The sequence below is a fragment of the Microcaecilia unicolor genome, chromosome 1 (genome assembly GCF_901765095.1).
Source record: "Microcaecilia unicolor chromosome 1, aMicUni1.1, whole genome shotgun sequence".
Classification (NCBI taxonomy): domain Eukaryota; kingdom Metazoa; phylum Chordata; class Amphibia; order Gymnophiona; family Siphonopidae; genus Microcaecilia; species Microcaecilia unicolor.
The window spans coordinates 88954947-88978605 of NC_044031.1; the positions used below are offsets into that span (position 1 = coordinate 88954947).

The 23659-nt window shown below is 42.1% G+C and overlaps 1 long non-coding RNA gene across 1 annotated transcript in view; it reads right to left on the bottom strand.

The window, feature by feature from the left end:
* The window catches only part of LOC115460066, a 66054-nt gene that overhangs the window by 24127 nt on the left and 18268 nt on the right, over positions 1-23659 (bottom strand). The gene's annotated exons all lie outside the window — the stretch shown is intronic.

The window sequence follows — 23659 nt, forward strand, 5'->3', positions numbered from 1 at the left end:
TGTTAATAGGATGCAGTACTTAGCAGTAGCAGACTACGGTAATTAATTCTGAGACTGTTGAAACACTATTGTGATTCTGTGTCTGCTGCTAAAGCCTTTGTGTGCAAGCCACAAAGCTTTTTGGCATCTTTTGATGGGATAAGAATGTCAAGTAGTGCTGATCATGGTGCAGTGAAAACATGTTCAGTTCATTTTCAGATTTTTGGGCATTTTATCCTGATTTTCAGACTTGTTTTTGATCTATTTCACTCATTCATATTAATACTTTTTTTTTTATACATGTGTTAGAATTTTTTAAGACTACAGAGGAGAGGGAATCCAGAACCAACGAAGCAAAAGCTAATATCCCCAAAAAAGCACAAAGGGCCTTCAAATTTGAGAGTGCCTCAGCTGCAGTTTATTGATAGGACCTGACGCGGTCTGCGTTTCAGCAACAGATGCCTGCGCCAGGGGTCTATTGATGGTATTTGAGTCCAAAGAAACAAATATTCCGATGACGAAAAACAAACTTGTCTTGAAAAAGACGGGCCCGTTCCTAATTTCATAGAAACGCCAAAAAGTGCAAGAACAAATTATAAACCTGGCCAAAGGAGTAGGAGAACACTAAGGGGGTCTTTTACAAATGCGCGTTTGCGTTTTTAGCATGCGCTAAATGCTAGAGAAGCCCATGGAATATATAAGCGTCTCTATCATTTAGCACACACTTATTTTTAGTGCGCGCTAAAAATACTAGCATGCCTTTGTAAAAGGGGCCCTGAGAGACAATTTCAATGGGAAGACTTGATCTGTCTATAAAATGCATTTGACTATTTTACTCTTTAAAGACTTAGTTTTATTGTAAAGGTGTATTGTAAGTGCCACCATATTATTTATCTTAAATTTTAAGGTGCTACAACAATCACTCAGCAAGTTGGTTAAGGAATCTCTAAGAATTAACTAAGAATTACAGAGGGATTCCATGGAACCAAAAATTCCAGCAGTTGTTTAGAATAAAAAAAAAATAATAATTATGCCCACCTACAGAAATAAAACACCAAGGAAATTTTAACAAAAATGTCCCAAGGACCCTTGGTTTTAAACCCAGAAACTTCCTGCATCTGGCTTGGGTCATGTTAGACATATCAGGAGCAGAAGCAGCTCACTTCAGGCAGATTGTAAAGGTTTTTTTCATAAAGGTCTTTTTCAATACCATACTTTTTCATCTGCTTGTATCAACATTCATTTAACATCTGATGGTTTTCTATATTTTATATAAAGACTCCTGAAGCAAGCTGACTTCCAAAACACAGCGCCGTGTCAAGTCTTCACCAATAAACTGTTTACCAGCATTTGAAGTCTCCTGGTTTGTCCCTGGCTAGCCTGGTCTATTTCCCACTCTCTTCGTTTTCCAGACATATCAGGAAAATACATGAATTAAGGATCCCCAAATCTGTTGTGATATATAATGAAACTAAAGCTTTAGAACAGTGTTGCCTATTTCCTTCATTCTGAAATGTTTTTGTGGAATGTAATTTTAGGAAGTTATAAATAAACAAACAGACAAATAAATAAAAAGAAATCGCCTCCAAAGACTCACTGCTAAACTTTGACTCAGCCTGGGGATCTGTCTTTCTGTAACCTTGTCTGGGACTGCCACCAGTAAATGCAGCAATGCTGTGATAATTACCAGGCACCCAGTGTTTGCTCTGCAGTGTGACCATGACCCTTTTTCTAAATTTGAGAAGAATTCCAGTTACGTGGACAATTTCTCTTGGTTACTAAATCAACCTCTGTATCTATATTGTGTAACTTGTACATAGAAACCTATGACATAATGCTGGCTATTTTTTTTTCTTTCTATTTAGTCACTCTGGTATAGCCTGGTGATTCATGCAGTCCTGTGACTGTCTAGGCACTTTTCCAGTAAAGGAGATTAGCAAAAGCTTTAACAATGAAATTTGCAGTTAGTTTTAGGCTGATGAATTCCTCCACAGGAATGACCATTATGTTCATTAACATGATCACATTAACACTGACAACTTGAGCAAATAATCAAAGTGGAAGCCACTGTGAACCTCAGATGAGAGGCCAGAGACCCTGAAATCCTCCAGTTGTGATTAGGGATGTCATTTTTAAGTGGTATATTCTGGGAAAATCATGACGGAGTTGAGGTAAATCTATGCAGGACAAAAAATACTGAAACCCCTTTGAACCAAAACCATCTTTTGAAAAAGCCATGCGCAGTGGCATGTGAAAAGAAGAGCCTTTTCAAAACCCACTTAGAGTTTCATATAGTTAAGAAAGCTGTCAACAATATGATATGATTTTGAGGAAAACACATGACAGATGACAAGCTATAAGTGTTATAGAGGTAAAGAAAAAAAAACTGAGATCATGAGGCAGTCACAGGACAGTGCAGAAATCCAGGCAGTACTCTTAGAAGATTATAAAAAAAACAAAAAAAAATGGTTGCCATGACTTTCACAAACACTGTGACAAATATGAAACTTACTATAGTAATTTCAAGCTGATAGAACTAAATAGGGCTGTCCTCAATAGACCTGGGGCATGATTCACTCAAGCCACATTGAAAACAAAATTTCCTGAAGCGGGCATCTTACTGTTTTCACCAAAGTTCTCTTTTTGACTGTTGTAATGCAAACTTCATAGCAAGTAAAATTGCAGCTTAAGGTATACTGCTCATAGCAAACTATCACTGTACTGTAGTTTCCTATTTTACTTCCTGAAGCAGGTTGCAATGCTTTTAATCTGTGTCTACTGAGACCATTAATCCACTCAAATTACAGTTTCTGTTTGTCTTCCAAATGGAGTCAATCTTTGTAGTGTGGCTGCTGTACTCCTTAAATGGGAGAATTCTTAACTGGAGGAAAGCTCCATCAGATCTGTAACTAATTTCTACAGTATAAAAAAAGTAATTGTCATGAAATGCATAGCCACTCGCCTGGGGTTACCCCGCTGCCACTTACAGGGTCTGTCCCCAGCACAGCTCAGGTCCACCTGCATCTACCGCTTGTGCTCTACACTTATGCCCTCCTCCCACCAACTGGGTCACAACCACCTCTGGGCGAATATTCCGCTCTCAAATTATCCAGATTTCTAGGTTACTGGAGCCCACACTCCCAGTGGTCCCACGGTTCCTAGAAAGCACTCACAAACCCAACACACAAACTACCAGGATTCTTAATCAGTCCAGACAAGCTGAGGCAATAAACTAAAAGGAATGTTTATTGTCTGAAAAATTAGAACAATGAACTAAAAAGGTGCAATCAGCAAAACAATAACAGGTAACTGGATCAATTATAACACTAATTAAACATTTGTTTACTATCTAAATAGTAACTGGAGAGATCAGGACATATAGCTGTTCACAAGTTATCAAATATAATTTTTCACAGGGCTTCAGCAAAGAGATCTCTCTCTCTCTCTCTCTCTCTCTCTCTCTCTCTCTTCTCCCTGGCTGAAACTAGAGCAAAAACCAGTAGCTCCTGGGTAACTTCAAACTCCAGGCCAATCAGAAACCAGAACAACAAGTTTCAAAAAATAGCTGGCCACATCACTGCAGGCCTTTTCTCTGTAACAGCTTTAATAAACACTCACCACCTGCTGGCCAAACATCAAAACAATTAACACAGAGTTAAACAAACCCACTGTTCTGTCATAGTAATCAATTAATACAAAATTAGCTTTAACTGTAACACCTCTGGCCATCTTCATCTGTGGTATACAAGGATGTTTCTGCAGTCTGAACATGCCTGACCCCCCCCCCCCCCTAGTGGTAGTGCTATAAGACTGTCGCAAGGGGTTATGGATGCCATTTTGAGCCCGGTGCAGGAGTGATTGGGGCAGGAGTGATTGAGGATTGCCTGGGGGACTTATTATAAGATAGGGGGTCTTTTCCAGGGTGGCCAGGTGCCAAAGGAGGTAGGGTAGGGCTTGAATACTAAAGGCACCTAATGTGTTCATGAAGGGGCCCTGGGAGGATTGGGAGGTATGTTTGGAAGGGAGTCTTTGCTGGTGGGAGGGGCACGAGCATTTACACCAGTCCGTGAGCTAAAGTAAGGCACCTAACTTCTGACTTATGTTAGTATTGATGACAGCAATTACCCACATAATTGCTGATATAGAGTTTGTGCTTAGGGGTAAATTCTCTAAATGGTGCCAAAAGATCAGTTTACCCCAAAAATAGTGCTTAGCAGTACTCTATAAATGGTGCTCAAAGTTAGACACCGCTTATAGAATAGCATTTAGCACCAGGATCCGTGGCTACTTTTAGACATGACCATTTATACCAACTGAACCCGGGTGTAAATCCTCATGTATAAATTAGGCATGGATTCCCCTTATTCTATAACAATGTGCATAAATTGCAGGAACACTACGATCTGCCTCTGATCCTCCCATGGCCACACACCCTTACGTGCAATCCAGGCGTATAAATTTACATGCATAGATTTTAATTAATGCCAAGTAGCACCGATAATAGATGTTGGGGCCCAAGTATCAGTGCTAATTGGCCATTGATAGAGTCTGGGGGTTAGTGTGCAACATCATAGCACTTAACTTCAGGTCTCTTTTGGAGATATGCCCCCTATTTCTATTTGGTATCATACCAGAGGCTGCGTTATTGCTGACTTATACTGGATCAGGTGGACTGTCATTGACCTATAGACTGGTGGTTATGGTAATGATAGAATTTACTGAGTAACTCAAGCACAAAAATGAACGGGCAGCTAAAGCTTCATGATGTGGTTTTTCCGCATGAATTTTCTGCCAGGAGTATTTGTCTCCAGGTAAATAGTCCTCATATATCCTTGTAAATATACCTGTGAAGTAAGTAGCATAGATATTCCCCATGGAACAACAGAAATTGTCTTTAAGTTAATTATGAGTACTTCAATCAAGTGTGTTGCCAGTTTTACAATGGGAGAGATGAGAGATTAAGGAAGAAATATATGACTACCATAAATTATAACTTTGTATACATGGAAGGGTTACTTATTTTTTTAGTTATTTATTCTTACTTGTATCCCACAATTATCTAGTTTCGGTTCAATGTGGCTTACATTTAACAGTTGTTAGAGATTACATTGATTCAATTACATTCACAAGGTTGTATGATGCTGTGTTTTACAGTGGTTGGCAAGATAACTATTAGTGCATATGGAATAGTCATTGGATTTCTCGAGACAACATGTCTTAGTTCATTTCTTAAATGAAAAGATGCATTACTGTTAGAGGTTGTGTTCTGTATTGTTGTTCCAGAATGATTAGTGCATATTTTACTTATAGAATTTTGTGAAAGGTAGGTCTTTAGGTCTTTTCTGAACTGGAGGTAGTTTGTGATGTTTATTATGACTATGGAAATTGAGTTCCATCATTTTGAGCCCAGGATCAGGCGACCCTCAGGGGGAGGAATGCTGGCTTCGGCCTAACCCCTGGTAAGCCTTTCCTCAGCTGAGAGGTGCCCAGCTCTACCACCGGCTGCCTTTCAGGTGCTGTGGAGGACTTGCAGCTCATCTGCATATCCTTACAGCCTTCTCCGGGGTGACACCCAGGTCCACTCCGATTCACTCAGGGCCTCCGCTCTAGGTGCCCAGCGCTCCCACCAGGTGCTGTGGAGGACTTGCAGCCCTTCTGCATTTCCTCACAGCTGTATCCAGGGTGACTCCAGTTCCACCCCGATCTTCCCAGGGCCCTCACTCCAAGTGCACAGAGTTTCCAGGTGCTTTTTGGCTAGGATCAGGCGACCCTCAGGGGGAGGAATGCTGGCTTCGGCCTAACCCCTGGTAAGCCTTTCCTCAGCTGAGAGGTGCCCAGCTCTACCACCGGCTGCCTTTCAGGTGCTGTGGAGGACTGGCAGCTCATCTGCATATCCTTACAGCCTTCTCCGGGGTGACACCCAGGTCCACTCCGATCCACTCAGGGCCTCCGCTATAGGTGCCCAGCGCCTAACGGCGCGCGGGGTATTTTTCTCTTTACATCTAATCTTCTTCCCAGTTGCTAAAGTACCTCAGTCACTTATGGCCCCTATTCACATTCTCTTCCTAGCACTGTCCCTTCCTAATCTTTTCCCTCACCCCCTACCTCTCTCCACTACAGGAACTCACTGCACATCCATCGACTTCATCACCTCACCTTCTCTCCTACCCTCTTCCTCCCTCTTGGCTTTTAATCTCCGCCTCTTTCTTCCATCCATTTTGCCTTCCCCATTCCACCTAAATACCTCTCGCCTTCGACGCCTTCATGGCCACACCTCTCCTCCGCTCTCTTTTACTCCTTCTCTTACTCTCAGCCGGTGACATCAATCCCAATCCTGGCCCCCCTCACCAACTATTATCCCAACTCTACAGATCTCACTGTGACCTCTCTAACCTCATCTCTATTTCTCTACTCCCCTCCTCTTATCTGCCCTTCTCTTGCGCCCTATGGAATGCCCGCTCTATCTGTAACAAACTCTCCTATATCCAGGACCTCTTTATCTCGCGTCACCTCCATCTGCTTGCCATAACAGAAACCTGGCTCTGCCCTGATGACTCTGCTTCAGTCGCAGCCCTGTGCCATGGCGGTTATCTATTTTCACATACTCCTCGCCCTGCTGGCCGTGGGGGCGGTGTTGGACTACTTCTTTCTCCCTCCTCCAGATTTCAACCCCTTCTTCCACCTCAATCTCACTGTTTTTCCTCCTTTGAAGTCCACTCTATCCGCCTTTTCTCTCCTCTGCCTCTTCGAATAGCGGTCATTTATCGTCCCCCTGATAAGTCCCTTTCATCCTTTCTCAGTGACTTTGACGTCTGGCTTGCCTTCTTCCATGATCCTTCCTCCCCCTCTCTCATCCTTGGTGACTTTAATATTCCTGCTAATGATCCTTCCAACTCTTATATTTCCAAGTTACTCGCTTTAACGTCCTCCTTTAATCTCCAACTATGCTCCACCTCCCCCACTCATCAAAATGGTCACTGTCTTGATCTCATCTTCTCCTCCAACTGTTCACCCTCTAGTTTCCTTGCCTCTGATCTTCCCTCCTCTGATCACCATCTTATAACTTTTACACTTAAATCTCCTCCCTCCCAGTCCCGTCCTATCTTATCTAATTTATCTAGGAATCTTCACGATATTGACCCTTCATCTCTATCCTCCCATGTTTCAAACCTCCTCTCTACTGTGGCACCATCCACGACTGTCAACGAGGCTGTTTCTTCTTACAACATTACTCTATTCTCTGCCTTAAGACACTCTTGCACCATTGATGACCCACCCTGTAAGGCGTACAAAACCCCAACCTTGGCTGACTTCTAATATCTGCTACCTACGTTCCTGTACCCGCTCCGCCGAACGCCTCTGGCGGAAATCTCGGGCCCTTGCTGATTTCTTACACTTTAAGTTCATGCTGACCTCCTTCCAATCTGCTCTTTTACGTGCCAAACAGGATTATTATATCCAACTGACCAACTCTCTTGGCTCTAATCCTCGACTTCTCTTCACCACATTGAACTCTCTCCTCAAGGTGCCCCCTCCCCCAACTCCCCCTTCATTATCTCCTCAGACCCTTGCTGAATTCTTTCACAACAAGGTTCAAAAGATAAACCTTGCTTTCTCTACCTCACCACCTCTCCCTCCACTAGTCCATTCCCCTCTCTCTCCTTCCCCTCATTCCCTTTCCTCCTTTCCTGAAGTTACTATTGAGGAAACTACACTTCTCCTTTCTTCCTCAAAATGTACCACCTGTTCCTCTGATCCCATTCCCACCCACCTTCTTAATGCCATCTCTCCTGCTCTTATTCCTTTTATCTGTCACATTCTCAACCTCTCACTTTCCACTGCGACTGTCCCTGCTGCCTTAAAACATGCTGTGGTCACACCTCTCCTTAAGAAGCCTTCACTCGACCCTACTTGTCCCTCTAATTACCGACCCATCTCCCTCCTTCCTTTTCTCTCCAAATTACTTGAGCGTGCTGTTCACCGCCGCTGCCTTAATTTTCTCTCCTCACATGCTATTCTTGACCCACTACAATCTGGTTTTCGCCCTCTCCACTCAACCGAAACTACGCTTACTAAAGTCTCCAATGACCTATTACTGGCTAAATCCAGAGGTCTCTATTCCATCCTCATTCTTCTTGATCTTTCCGCTGCTTTTGACACTGTCGATCACAGCATACTCCTCGATATCCTGTCCTCACTTGGATTCCAGGGCTCTATCCTTTCCTGGTTCTTTTCCTACCTCTCCCTCCGCACCTTCAGTGTTCACTCTGGTGGATCCTCTTCTACTTCTATCCCTCTGCCTGTCGGCGTACCTCAGGGTTCTGTTCTTGGTCCCCTCCTCTTTTCTATCTACACTTCTTCCCTTGGTTCATTAATCTCATCCCATGGCTTTTCCTACCATCTCTATGCTGATGACTTCCAAATGTACCTTTCTACCCCTGATATCTCACCTTGCATCCAAACCAAAGTTTCAGCGTGCTTGTCTGACATTGCTGTCTGGATGTCTCAACGCCACCTGAAATTAAATATGACCAAAACTGAGCTTCTCATTTTACCCCCCAAACCCACCTCCCCACTCCCCCCATTTTCTATTTCTGTTGATGGCTCTCTCATTCTCCCTGTCTCCTCAGCTCGAAACCTTGGGGGTCATCTTTGACTCTTCTCTCTCCTTCTCTGCTCATATCCAGCAGATTGCCAAGACCTGTTGTTTCTTTCTTTACAACATCCGTAAAATCCGCCCCTTTCTTTCCGAGCACTCTACCAAAACCCTCATCCACACCCTTGTCACCTCTCGTTTAGACTACTGCAATCTGCTTCTTGCTGGCCTCCCACTTAGTCACCTCTCCCCTCTCCAGTCGGTTCAAAACTCTGCTGCCCGTCTCTTCATCCGCCAGGGTCGCTTTACTCATACTACCCCTCTCCTCAAGACCCTTCACTGGCTCCCTATCCGTTTTCACATCCTGTTCAAACTTCTTCTACTAACCTATAAATGTACTCACTCTGCTGCTCCCCAGTATCTCTCCACACTCGTCCTTCCCTACACCCCTTCCCGTGCACTCCGCTCCATGGATAAATCCTTCTTATCTGTTCCCTTCTCCACTACTGCCAACTCCAGACTTCGCACCTTCTGTCTCGCTGCACCCTACGCCTGGAATAAACTTCCTGAGCCCCTACGTCTTGCCCCATCCTTGGCCACCTTTAAATCTAGACTGAAAGCCCACCTCTTTAACATTGCTTTTGACTCATAACCACTTGTAACCACTCGCCTCCACCTACCCTCCTCTCTTCCTTCCCGTTCACATTAATTGATTTGATTTGCTTACTTTATTTATTTTTTTTGTCTATTAGATTGTAAGCTCTTTGAGCAGGGACTGTCTTTCTTCTATGTTTGTGCAGCGCTGCGTACGCCTTGTAGCGCTATAGAAATGCTAAATAGTAGTAGTAGTAATAGTAGGTAGCTAAATCTCACAGTGTAGGTGGACTTGTATAGTACATTTGTGCAGTTGGGCAGGTGAAGTAGTAGGTAACCCACTTCTTCACACTGAAACAGAAGGCAAAGTGTTTCTAAATGTTGAAGACCTTAGTAGTTTACTGCAAGTAATAGAACAGGACAATTAGAAGGGGGTATGCCTGGAATTGTGGAGATTTGGGAAAAATACGAGTTTTCAGGGAAGGTTTTGCCAGTGGAGTCTTGCATAAAATTGTTTGCAGCTAGAATTTAAATTGAAACCAAAGTTATCATAGGTTTCCCTGATTCATTTTGGTTTCCATGTTTTCAGCAAAATGGTTTACATTTGGGAGCATGGTTAGAAGTACCTAGTTTCCCAGATAGAAGATAAAAGACATTTTATTATGATGCAAGGCGTTTTTCACTCAGTCTACAATGTTTGGCAGAAAGCTTAAAGCAGATATGTCTGTAGATAGTAATTTCATAGCAGATCATCTGGATGGAGAGACCAAGTGGGTGACTATTTTGGCCTTATTTTATAAATATGTGTAATCTCCTGTTAAATTAGGATTTCGGAAGAGAGTAAGTGCCTGTGAAGAGTCACTGAGGAGAGTGACTGGAAGGTCACTTGGTGGGAGGAAGCCTAGCCCAAGGGGAGTGTTTCTGAAATAAAATGCAGAGAGAACGTGCAGTGAGAAGAAGAGTGATAGGGGAGGTGGAGTTAGCTGTTAATTAGTTGTCCTTTTTTCTTTGGGGTTTGGAGGGGGGTCTATTTTTGATTTTCATTTTTGGTTTTCTGTTTGAAGCTGAGGGGTCTTTGGTTGCCTGCAGGTGTCCTTGGTTACCTGATAGTCCCCTACCACTGGAGGAGTAATGGGGAGTCCCATTTAATTGGAGTAACCTTTGGCTGTAAAGAGGAGTTGTGGCTCAGCAAACTCACAGCTGTGACAGAGGAGAGCTACTGATGGGCAGTGGAGAGACCCAGGCCTGGAGCATGGGATTGGAGCTAGGGAGTGCCCATCCCAGAATCAGGGTGAACCAATGCAAATGTCACCTTGGGGGGAGGTTGGGCCAGGAGGGTCTGGATCTGTAAAAGTGAGGAGCACAGCCTTTGGGACAATATTCTCTGGGATAGGCATGGATAGGAGTATTTGTCTCCATGTAAATAGTCCTGAAATATCCTTATAAATACACCCGTAAAGTAAGTAGTATAGGTGTTCCCCATGGAACAACAGAAGCTGACTTTAAGTTATTCAAGAGTACTTCAATCAAGTGTGTTGCCAGTATATTCATTTACCAGCTGCTTGTTGCAGAAGTTCAATAAAAGTTGAGTTGTTGTTAAGCTCTGGAGTGCAGAGTAGCTCCTGGACTGAAGAGCTAATAGTAAAGTGTCTCCCAAACCCTTGGATTGCTATTCTGGACCATTGACCCACCCCAGCTCAAATATAAATGGACTGAAAGGAGATACAGAGTAAGAGTGGCCTGAGTGAAAGCGAAGACTGTGAGGTTTGAAGTGAGAGAGAGTGAACGTGTTTTGTGGCCCGGGTCCAGAGCTAGAACCGGGTGAGATCTTGTTTACATATACATGGGCACATATATGTCTTTATAATGTAGAACATAAGAATAGCCATACTGGGTTAGACCAATGGTCCATCTAGCCCAGTATCCTATTTCCAATATTGGGACACAAGTACCTGGCAGAAACCCAAATAATAGCAACATTCGGTGCAACCAATCCCAGGGCAAGCAGTGGCTTCCCCATGACTGTCTCAATAGCAGACTATTTGCCCTACAAATCCTTCAAGAATCATGGCTAAAATGTATTTGTGTAACACATGTGACCACAGGTATTTTATAATAACTGCATATAAATCATTACTTCATTTAAGCTCTGACCAAACTCTGCCCTTGAACACACCTACATCATAGTGCATACATTCTTGTCATCAGCCATATTTGTGTATACAGGGTAATTTTCTAAGAAGTATTATATGTGATAAAGCCTTTATAGTTATCACTTGAAAGACTCACATCTCTAAAGCTGCGTTGAGGAATCTGTGTATAACTGGTAATGCAAATTATCTGCTAGGTTTAAAATCATTCTTATATTGGGCTGTAATAATATATGGATCAGGATCTGTGTTATTATGGCTGCATTAAAAACAGTGTGGCTATGGTAAGACAGGCCATAATCAGATTACCAGGTACCCCTACACATGGAGGGCAAATCTATAAAGGGGCACCTAGTTTTAGACACCATGAAGACACCTATTTGGAATGTATTTCATAAAGGAAAATAGGTGCCTATTTTTCCTTTATAGAATATTAGTGTAACAGCTCCAATACATGCTTGTAATAGAGCTGGTGTAAATGTTCACAACTAGATTGCTAAAACATGAGAACAGATGATAGAATATTGGCATTGTTGAGCATATGTGCTGGTTTTCTGGTCATGTATGTGTGTTCTTGATGTGTAAATACTGGCTCTCTCCATATAGAATTACCCCTAAGTGGTTAAATCTATAACAGGTGATGCAATATATGTTGGAATAATGTATTGTATTTTACATGCATTGCCTGTCACCAATTTTTTCTCTGTGATTACTCTGTGACCTCTGATGTAAATTGCTTAGAGAGGTCACACCCATGCAACTTCCTGTGGGGGTTAGGCACAGCATCATGGAGCTCATGATCTCTCCTAACCTGAGAGAATCCATGGTGTGAGCATCCATTACCATCTAAGCACATGGAAAGAGCTGATAATCCAAATGTATAGTATTATGTATATATAAGCCTGTCTGATTATAATCTAACTACAAACTGTGAGTAAACAGATGTTTTGTTACTTCAACTTTAAAGTGACTCAGCAGTGAATTATTCAGGGGTGTATGAGAGAGATGAAGAAAAGAAATTAACATTTCTAAAGCTGAAGCTGTGTGTATAAAATCTGCTAATTATTTACTACAAATAATCCAACAAAAGGGTTATGGGCCCAGGCCCAGGAATTGAAAAAGAAGAGAAATATTACCAGGCAGTAAAAAAAGCCACATTTTTCTCTTAAGTTTTAAAAGTAAGATTCAGTCTGTCTCTCTCTCCCCCCACACACCAAACAGCAGGCAAGGCTAAGAAAATGGCTGAGGGAGGAAATTCACCATTTTTCCACTCTCTCAAGGTGCCTAAATTAACTGAATTTAATTATCAGCAGTGGGAACTAAGATTCATATGTCTCCTTCAAGCAAAGAAATTAAATATATGCTTAGACCAAAACAGAACAGCTGAAAATATGGCTGAATGGGACAATGCAAACTATTATGTGAAGTGCATGTTTTTGGAAGCTCTCTCAGAGAAACAAGCCATATTGCTGGAAGAAAAAGATACAGCAAGGGACATTTTATATAAACTGAGAACTATGTATGCAACTACATATGCAAAACAGCAACCAATTTGGTTGGCAGAGTTGAATGAAACCAAATTAAGGGATAAAAGTAAATGTAATGATCACATTATGCATCTTATGTCTTCATTTCAAAAGTTAGAACTTTCTGGAATTCCCATGTGTGATGCATTGAAAAGAGCATTTCTTTTTACCTCACTATCAAAGAAGTTTGATGTTTTTAGGTCTGTAAATGAAGCCATTGAAGGGCAATCTTTTGAACAGGCAGCATCAAAACTAAGGCAGGAATGCATAATAAATGATTCTGAGGAGATGTGTTCTCAAAGCAAGTCAGAGAGAAATGAAACAAATTTCTTGGCAAAGAACAGAGGAAGGCGGAGCTATGGGAAAACTCCACCCAAGGGCAAGCTGATTTGCTATTCATGTGGAAAGGAGGGACATGTATCTAAATGGTGTAAGGAAACACAAAACACTCCCTCTAGCTCACCTAAGCCAATGGAACTAAAGAATTTTCCAAGCAGAAAATGTATGAAAGACAATGATAAACACAAGGGCTTTCTAATGGCAGAAAAATCTTTGACTATGGTAAATAATAATTCAAATGAAAGTACTTGGATTTTGGATTCAGGGAGCACATGCCATTTAACCAATTGTAAGGATTTCTTTCAGGAAATGTGTCCAGAAGAAGGTATTCTTAATACTGCAAACGCAGGGACTGCTAAGATCCAAGCAAAAGGCATTGGATTCTTAAAATGCAAAGTGTCTAATGAAGTTAAAGAAATTCCTGTAAGTGATGTCTTGTATATTCCCCAAGCAGTTTGCAATATGCTTAGTGTATCTACATTAGATAAGAAGGGATTTGCGATTCATTTTGAAAACAGTAAGTGCACAATCTCTAAAAATGATGAAGTGTATGCTGAAGCTTTTATGCATAATGATGTTTATAAACTGAGCATTTCAGGTGAAGCCTCACATCTGGCGCAAGTAAGGAAGAATGATGGTAAATGTAGTCTGGAAATCTGGCACCGCCGCCTGGGACATCGTGATTTTAAGGTGATCCAGGATCTTTACAGTAAGCAACTAGCCACTGGCATTCAGATAAGTGCAGATGCTGGTAAAATGGAGAAATGCATAGACTGTGTTACTCAAAAAGGTGTGAGACCCTCATTTCCTGCATACACAGGAAATAGGAGTAATAAAGTACTGGACTTAATACACAGTGACTTATGTGGACCGTTTAATATCCCATCATTGGGAAATAACAGATTTGTGCTAATATTCTTGGATGATTTCTCTAGATACTGTGTGGCCTATTTGCTGAAAGAAAAAAGTCAAGTCACAGACATGCTGAAGAAATACGTAGCCATGGTGAGCAATAAATTTGAAAGAAAACCAAAGGTTCTTCAGACCGACAATGGTGGTGAGTTCACTTCACAAAGCATGCGCACATTTCTAGAACAAGAAGGCATTCAGCATATCACAACAGTAGCTTATACACCAGAGCAAAATTCTGTTGCAGAGAGAAAATTTAGGTCACTTGTGGAAATGACCAGGTGTATGCTGTCAGATAGCAATCTCCCTAAAAGACTATGGGGGGAAGCCATTCTCACAGCAGTGTACCTACAAAACAGAATGCCAACTAAAGGCGCTGAGCGCACACCACATGAGACATGGCATGGTAGGAAGCCAAACCTGTCACACATAAGAACATTTGGAAGTACAGCATATGCTCATGTACCAAAGCAAAGAAGGCATAAGCTGGATTCCACAACAGAAAGGGGCATTTTAGTTGGCTATGCTCCAGGACACAAAGGATATAGAATTTTGAATCTGAAAACTGGCATTGTTGGCATAAGACATGTTACATATTTTGATGAAAACAAAAGGGTTGATAAAGGCTGGATTATCCCAGATGAGCCTTATCATCCAGAATATGAAACTAGAACCATAATAGACATGCCAGTGTATATAAATGCCATACCAAGGCAGATGTCTGAAAGCAACTCATCTGTATCTAACGAGGAACAGGCAGAGGAAGCAGACACAGAAAGGATCATTGAAGAAGACAGTACAGTTGGAGAAGGGGAATCAATTGGAGAAGGACTCTCAGATTTAGAGGATGCGGAAAGGTCAGACCAACCTGTTGTCAGACGCTCATCCAGGGAAAACAAAGGTGTTCCACCCCCAAGACTGTCTTACCTAACAAAGTCAGCAGAAGCTCAAGAGCCCTTAACATGGGATGAGATTGAGAAAATGCCAGCAGAAGAGGCTGCTGAATGGCATAAAGCTGCACAAGAAGAAATTGATGCATTGGATAAAAATAATACTTGGATTCTTACAAAATTACCTCCTGGCAAGAAAGCTATAGGATGCAAATGGGTATTCAAGTTAAAAAGGAATGCACAAGGAAAAGTGGAAAGGTATAAAGCCAGATTAGTCGCAAAGGGATATCTTCAAAAATATGGAGAAGATTTTGATGAAGTGTTTGCACCTGTAGTGAAACACACGACAATTAGAACACTTCTGAGCATTGCAGTCTCAAAAGGCATGCAAGTCAACCACATTGATGTGAAAACAGCATTTCTTCATGGAGATATAACTGAAGACTTGTACATGGAACAGCCAACAGGTTTCATAAATACAAAACAAAGACAGCTAGTGTGTAAATTAAACAAAGGTCTTTATGGATTAAAGCAAAGTGCAAAATGTTGGAATGACAAATTGCATGAAATATTGACAAATTTAGGATTTAAGCAAGGTGAAGCAGATAAATGCTTGTACACTAGGTGCAGAAATGGACAATATGCATACATTTTAGCTTTTGTTGATGATCTGCTCATTGCAAGCGAAAGTGAGCAAGAGTACAAGGACATTGTAAAATATTTAAACCAGAATGTTGAGATAAAAGAACTTGGTAATGTGTCATACTATCTTGGTATAGAAATTGAGAAACAAAATGATGGTTCTTATCTTCTAAGCCAGAAGCAGAAAATAAATGAGCTTATTGAAAGTTTAGGTATGCAAGATGCCCAAGTTGTAAGCACTCCCATGATCACTGATTTTCTGAAGGATGAAACAGTAAGAGAACCTTTACCAGATAACATCCAATATAGATCAGCCATAGGTAAGCTTTTATATCTAACTACCACATACAGGGCTGATATAGCAAATGCAGTAGGAATTTTGAGCAGAAGGGTCAGCTCACCTACCAAATCAGATTGGACTGCAGTTAAAGGATGGTAAGGTATTTAAAAGGTACCATTGATTGTAAATTAAAGATTTCAGCCAATAGTAATCCAAAACTAATATGTTACTGTGATTCAGATTGGGCAGGGGATCATTCTGATTATAAATCCACAAGTGGATATGTGTTTATGTATGGAAATGTACAAATTTCTTGGGCCAGTCATAAACAAAGTATTGTGAGTCTGTCTTCTACAGAAGCTGAATATGTGGCCGTATCGGAAGCATGCAGAGAACTGATGTGGATTGAAAAACTTTTGCTGGATTTTGGAATAGCTGAAAAGAGACCAATCCAGATAATGGAAGATAATCAGAGCTGCATCAGACTGTCACAGAATGACAAGGTTCAGTCACGCACCAAGCACATCGCAACGAAATACCACAACGTGCGAGAGCTGGCGAAAAGAAGGGGTCATCAGTCTACACTATTGTCACACCAGTGAAATGACAGCTGACATCATGACCAAACCGTTACCCAGAGAACGTTTTGAGAATCTGCGTATAAAGCTTGGACTTTGTGTGAATTAATAATTGCATGACAGTTATGCATGAGAAGGGGTTTGTTGGAATAATGTATTGTATTTTACATGCATTGCCTGTCACCAATTTTTTCTCTGTGATTACTCTGTGACCTCTGATGTAAATTGCTTAGAGAGGTCACACCCATGCAACTTCCTGTGGGGGTTAGGCACAGCATCATGGAGCTCATGATCTCTCCTAACCTGAGAGAATCCATGGTGTGAGCATCCATTACCATCTAAGCACATGGAAAGAGCTGATAATCCAAATGTATAGTATTATGTATATATAAGCCTGTCTGATTATAATCTAACTACAAACTGTGAGTAAACAGATGTTTTGTTACTTCAACTTTAAAGTGACTCAGCAGTGAATTATTCAGGGGTGTATGAGAGAGATGAAGAAAAGAAATTAACATTTCTAAAGCTGAAGCTGTGTGTATAAAATCTGCTAATTATTTACTACAAATAATCCAACAATATAGGTGCTGATTATGGCACTTATTTTGAAGCTATTCTATAAAGAAAAGTAGGCATCAACTTTTATTTATAGAATTCTAGTGCAAATGGCCAAAAACATGCATACATTAAGGTGCGATCACTTACATCAGCCCCATGGCTGGAGTAAGTACTTGAATCTAGTACAAGTGGATGTACTATCCTTTTGCACCGAGGATATGTCTCCAAGTGCTGCCCGGGAGGGAAAGGTTAGGACAGCTGTTGTAGTTGGTGTTTCGATCATTAGGCATATAGATAGCTGGGTGGCTGGTCTCCAAGTGCTGCCCAGGAGGGAAAGGTTAGGACAGCTGTTGTAGTTGGTGTTTCGATCATTAGGCATATAGATAGCTGGGTGACTGGTGGACGTGAGGATCGCCTGGTGACTTGCCTGCCTGGTGCGAAGGTGGCGGACCTCACCCATCACCTAGATAGGATTTTAGATAGTGCTGGGGAGGAGCCGGCTGTCTTGGTACATGTGGGTACCAATGACATAGGAAAATGTGGGAGAGAGGTTCTGGAAGCCAAATTTAGGCTCTTAGGTAGAAAGCTCAAATCCAGATCCTCTAGGGTAGCAGTTTCTGAAATGCTACCTGTTCCAGGCACAGGGCCCAAGAGACAGGCAGAGCTCCGGAGTCTCAATGCGTGGATGAGACAATGGTGCAGGGAGGATGGTTTTAAATTTGTTAGGAACTTGGCAACATTCTGGGGAAGGGGGAGCCTATTCCGAAAGGATGGGCTCCACCTTAACCAGGGTGGGACCAGGCTGCTGGCATCGGCATTTAAAAAGGAGATAGAGCACCTTTTAAACTAGAAATGGGGGGGGGGGGGGGGAAGGCCGACAGTCGCTCAAAAGCGCATGGTTCGGGATAAGGTATCTTTCAAAGATATCACCAAAACAGGGAAGATAGGGTATCCTGATAGTGAGGTTGCAAAAGAGACTGTAGTAGATCAACCAGCTTATAATCGAACGAGAAAAACGCCCAAGTTCCGACCTAAATCGGGAGATGGGCGTTTATCTCACAAAAACGAATAACGCGGTATAATCAAAAGCCAAATTTGGGACGCTTTCAACTGCACTCCGTCGCGGATGCGGACAAAGTTGACGGGGGCGTGTCGTAGGCGTGTCGAAGGCGGAACTGGGGCGTGGTTATCGGGCGAACAGAGATGGGCGCCCTTTCGCCGATAATGGAAGAAAGATATGCGAATTTAGCGAGAATTTAGGGCACTTTTCCTGGACCCTGTTTTTCCACGAATAAGGCCCCAAAAAGTGCCCTAAATGACCAGATGACCACTGGAGGGAATCGGGGATGACCTCCCCGGACTCCCCCAGTGGTCACTAACCCCCTCCCAGCACAAAATATGACGTTTCACAACTTTTTATTTTCACCCTCAAATGTCATACCCACCTCCCTGGCAGCAGTATGCAGGTTACTGGAGCACTTATTAGGGGGTGCAGTGGACTTCAGGCAGGTGGACCCAGGCCCATCCCCCCCCCTACCTGTTACAATTGTGCTGCTTAATGCGTTAGTCGTCCAACCCCCCCAAACCCACTGTACCCACATGTAGGTGCCCCCCCTTCACCCCTTAGGGCTATAGTAATGGTGTAGACTTGTGGGCAGTGGGTTTTGAGGGGGTTTTGGGAGGCTCAACACACAAGGGAAGGGTGCTATGCACCTGGGAGCTCTTTTACCTTTTTTTTTTTGTTTTGTAAAAGTGCCCCCTAGGGTGCCCGGTTGGTGTTCTGGCATGTGAGGGGGACTAGTGCACTACGAATCATGGCCCCTCCCACGAACAAATGCCTTGGATGTATTCGTTTTTGAGCTGGGCGCTTTCATTTTCCATTATCACTGAATAACAAAAACGCCCAGCTCACAAAGTAGCGAATAACATATGGGCGTCTATTTTTTTCGAAAATACGGTTGGGTCCGCCCCTTCACGGACCCGTTCTCGGAGATAAACGCCCATGGAGATAGGCGTTTTCGTTCGATTATGCCCCTCCAAGTGTCCCTAAATAAAAAAAAAATCAGACAAAAGATTGCACTAATTACCTGTTATTATCTCTTGACTATTGCTGTTTAATAGTTACTTCCTATCTTATTCTCAATTTATATAATTGCTTTTTATTGCACTGTAGCCTTACTACAGATTTATGTAAGCCATTTTGAGCCTGCAATCAGTAGGAAAAAGTGGGATATAAATGTAATAATAAATAAATAGTACTGTCAAGTACCAAGCATGATGTTAATAGGAGCAACAAACACAGTTTGAAATGTCTATATGTGAATGCCAGGAGCCTAAGAAATAAGATGGGAGAGTTAGAATATATTGCACTAAATGAAAAATGATCTGGATTTTCAGAAGGCATGTGACAAAGTACCTCATGAAAAACTCCAGAGGAAATTGGAGAGTCATGGGATAGGAAGTAGTGTTCTATTGTGGATTAAAAACTGGTTAAAAGATAGAAAACAGAGAGTAGGGTTAAATGGTCAGTATTCTCAATGGAGAAGGGTAGTTAGTGGGGTTCCCCAGGGCTCTGTGCTGGGACCGCTGCTTTTTAACATATTTATAAATGACCTAGAGATGGGAGTAACTAGTGAGGTAATTAAATTTGCTGATGACACAAAGTTATTCAAAGTCGTTAAATCGCGGGAGGATTGTGAAAAATTACAAGCAGACCTTACAAGACTGGGAGACTGGGTGTCTAATGGGCAGATGACGTTTAATGTGAGCAAGTGCAAAGTGATGCATGTGGGAAAGAGGAACCCGAATTATAGCTATGTCATGCAAGGTTCCACGTTAGGAGTCACGGACTAAGAAAGGGATCTAGGTGTCGTCATTGATGATACGTTGAAACCTTCTGCTCAGTGTGCTGCTGCGGCTAAGAAAGCAAATAGAATGTTAGGTATGGAAAACAAAATGAGAATGTTATAATGCCTTTGTATCGCTCCATGGTGCAACCGCACCTTGAATATTGTGTTCAATTCTGGTCGCCGCATCTCAAATAAGATATAGTGGAATTAGAAAAGGTGCAGAGAAGGGTGACAAAAATGATAAAGGGGATGGGATGACTTCCCTTTGAGGAAAGGCTAAAGCGGCTAGGGCTCTTCAGCTTGGAAAAAAGGCGGCTGAGGAGAGATATGATAGAGGTCTATAAAATAATGAGTGGAGTTCAACGGGTAGATGTGAAGCGTCTGTTTACGCTTTCCAAAAATACTAGGACTAGGGGGCATGCGATGAAGCTACAATGTAGTAAATTTAAAACGAATCAAAGAAACGTTTTCTTCACTCAACGTGTAATTAAACTCTGGAATTCGTTGCCAGAGAATGTGGTAAAGGTGGTTAGCTTAATGGAGTTTAAAAAAGGTTTGGACGGCTTCCTAAAGGAAAAGTCCATAGACCGTTATTAAATGGGGAAAATCCACTATTTCTGGGATAAGCAGTATAAAATGTTTTGTACATTTTTGGGATCTTGCTGGGTATTTGTGACCTGGATTGGCCACTGTTGGAAACAGGATGCTGGGCTTGTTGGACCTTTGATCTTTCCCAGTATGGCAATATATATGCACTTATCCTATATAATAATTTGCACCTCCAACATTCCATGTCTGGCTGCCTGGGTTCGTAACATCTCCTGTCGTCATCCAGCCTCCAGCGTTCCAGTCCCCCTCACTGTCCCGCCCTTACGTCAAGACGTAATGACGTCAGAGGGCGGAACAGTGAGAAGGAAGGGAACGCTGGAGGCGAGCTGACGTCAGGAGGGATGTTACGAACAGAACGGAAGCCAGCGCCAGCCAGCCAGCTAGCCAGAAAACATTCAGGTACAAATCGAGGGGAGAAGAGAATTGTGGGACATAGAAGGGAGGGAGGAAGGGAAGGGGAGGGGAACGGCAGGGCAGAGGAGAATTGATGGCCATGGATGGGATGGGAGGACAGTAGAGGAGAGAATCGCGGGACACGGATGAGAGGGCAGAGAAGAGGAGAATCACTGGATATGGAGTGGGGGGGAGGGGAGGGAAGAATTGCTGAACATGAAGGGGAGGGCAGGGGAGAGAGAAAAAAAACTTACATGACAGCCTTCCTAGGGCCCGTTTCATTGTTGAGGAAACAGGCATGGTTCCACTAGTGTACTTATATTATGTATTTATGATTTGTACTTTTGTGACATTGGATCTCTGACTGACCCCTTACGAAGACATAAGTGCCAAAACTTGGCCAAGTCGGGTTAATGTGCAATAAATTTGTATGTGGCAAACCTTAAATCTTCTTTTTCTCTGTATCTCTGCTTGGTGCTGCTGCTTAGATTGTACAGTGCCTTGTCTAGGACTTTAATAACACTGTACCATTTAAAGGCAGTGTAACTAAACTGTTTCTTCACTAACCTGATAAAAAGAGGGTAATTATTGAAATCAGTCTCAATCCAATGAAAGATCACCCATAACTCTTTTGTTGACTCTTATATCTACATATCGTGTGAGTTACCATGGCATTCACAATTCTTTGTTCGTTTCAAATGAAAATCTATACAACTATCCCACATAATTGCTGCAGGGTTTCATAACTTTCTAACTCTTACCAGAATTTAGTTTTGAGCTACCACAGAAAGCTGGAGGCTGTGACCACAGTCTATTGCCATTGTTCCAAGTCATATTTAGACTAGCATTTAAAGTAAGCAAAGGATAATGAACAATCTTCTCTCACCCACAAGAAAAGAGAGCTGAAGTAAACAAGATAAGAGTGAAGGAATAAAAACCCAACATAGATCAATCAATAGAATGCAGAGAAAACCATCAAAAATAGAGGAGAGATAGCTTCTCAAGAAATTAGGAAATTAAGATAGGAAATTAAGACTGGGAGAGATGATTCATCATCTTAGAAGGTCATATGTGACAGTAGTTGACATTTGAACAACACCAAAGAACTTAAGACCACCATGGTAGAGGCGGACTTGAATACAGTTGAAAACAATGAGGGGTACTCAAGGAGGAGAAAGAAATAGTACAAAATTTGCCTCTTGAACTTATTGTAATTTGTGTTATATTCTGTACATTATTATGTTTTATTCACTTTATTGTTTGTTTGTAAGCCTCATTGAACTTGAGACTATTTCGGGCTAATGTGGGATATAAATGTGATGAATGAATGAATGAATCAAATCTAAATGAATTCTTTACTTTGGTCTTTACAGTGGAAGATGTTCAGTAGATACACCAAAACATTTTTGAAGGTGATGATTCGGAAGACCTGAAACAAATCGATGTGAATCTGGAAGTCCTAGAGGAAATCGACAAGCTTAATGGTAGCAGGTCATTGGGACCTACACCCCACAGTTCTAAAGGGATTTATGTATGAAATAGCAGACCACCAGCTCCTCCTTTTCTTGATCCTCTTCACATTCATCCTCATCGTATTCATCATCCAGCCCATCAGCTGCTTGTTCCGAATCAATGATGTCTGCATCAATCTGTCATTAATAGCATCCTCCTACTCCACATTGGTCCCTCATCCTACCGTTAAATTTGGAAACCCATCCAGGTCCACGGGTATTGGTAGCTCAGCTTCAGGAGCTTGCAGCACTACCTGCGTGAGCTTAAGGCCCATGGCTGGCTCACTCATTTTTACCCACCTGGAAGCTTCCCAAAAATCAACCCAGGGCTGCTCACACTCCTCTCACATCTCCTCATTCTCTACCCACAGCTCCTCCAGTCTTCTTACTCCCTCACTTATTTTCTTTCTCAGTCTTATCTCACATGCTGCTATACCTCAGATTTCTTTATTTCCTCTTTCTGTGCTCCCATATACATAGTTAGTCTCTTCTTGCACTATAAACACTCACTCACTCTCTCTCCCATTGTTACCCCCTTCCCCTGACCTGTTCTTCATATGTTTCCTCCATCCTTGGGCAGAATCTTTCTAACCCTCCTACATCTCTAAACAAGTTCTCCCTTACCTCATCTCTCCCCCCCCCCCCCCCCATTCCTTACTCACCCTCTTGTTCACAGGAGGAGAAGGAGGCACCATATTTCACAGGTAAGAGAATGCTTGAATTGTTTTAAACTGAGGAAATGTCTAAAGAATTTCCTAATTTCATGTTAAATTTCCTTCTGGAATGTATGTGTTTGAAAATTCAATTCCCCTTTCTTACAGGCCAAGATTTGTTTTGGAACACACCGGACATTAACAGTAGTTATGATTTGTATTACCCATTTTCACACTAACTCTTTTTGAAGCATAAGTACATAAGTAATGCCATACTGGGAAAAGACCAAGGGTCCATCGAGCCCAGCATCCTGTCCACGACAGCGGCCAATCCAGGCCAAGGGCACCTGGCAAGCTTCCCAAACGTACAAACATTCTATACATGTTGTTCCTGGAATTTTGGATTTTTCCAAGTCTGTTTAGTAGCGGTTTATGGACTTGTCCTTTAGGAAACCGTCCAACCCCTTTTTAAACTCTGCTAAGCTAACCGCCTTCACCACTTTCTCCGGCAACGAATTCCAGAGTTTAATTACATGTTGGGTGAAGAAACATTTTCTCCGATTTGTTTTAAATTTACTACACTGTAGTTTCATCGCATGCCCC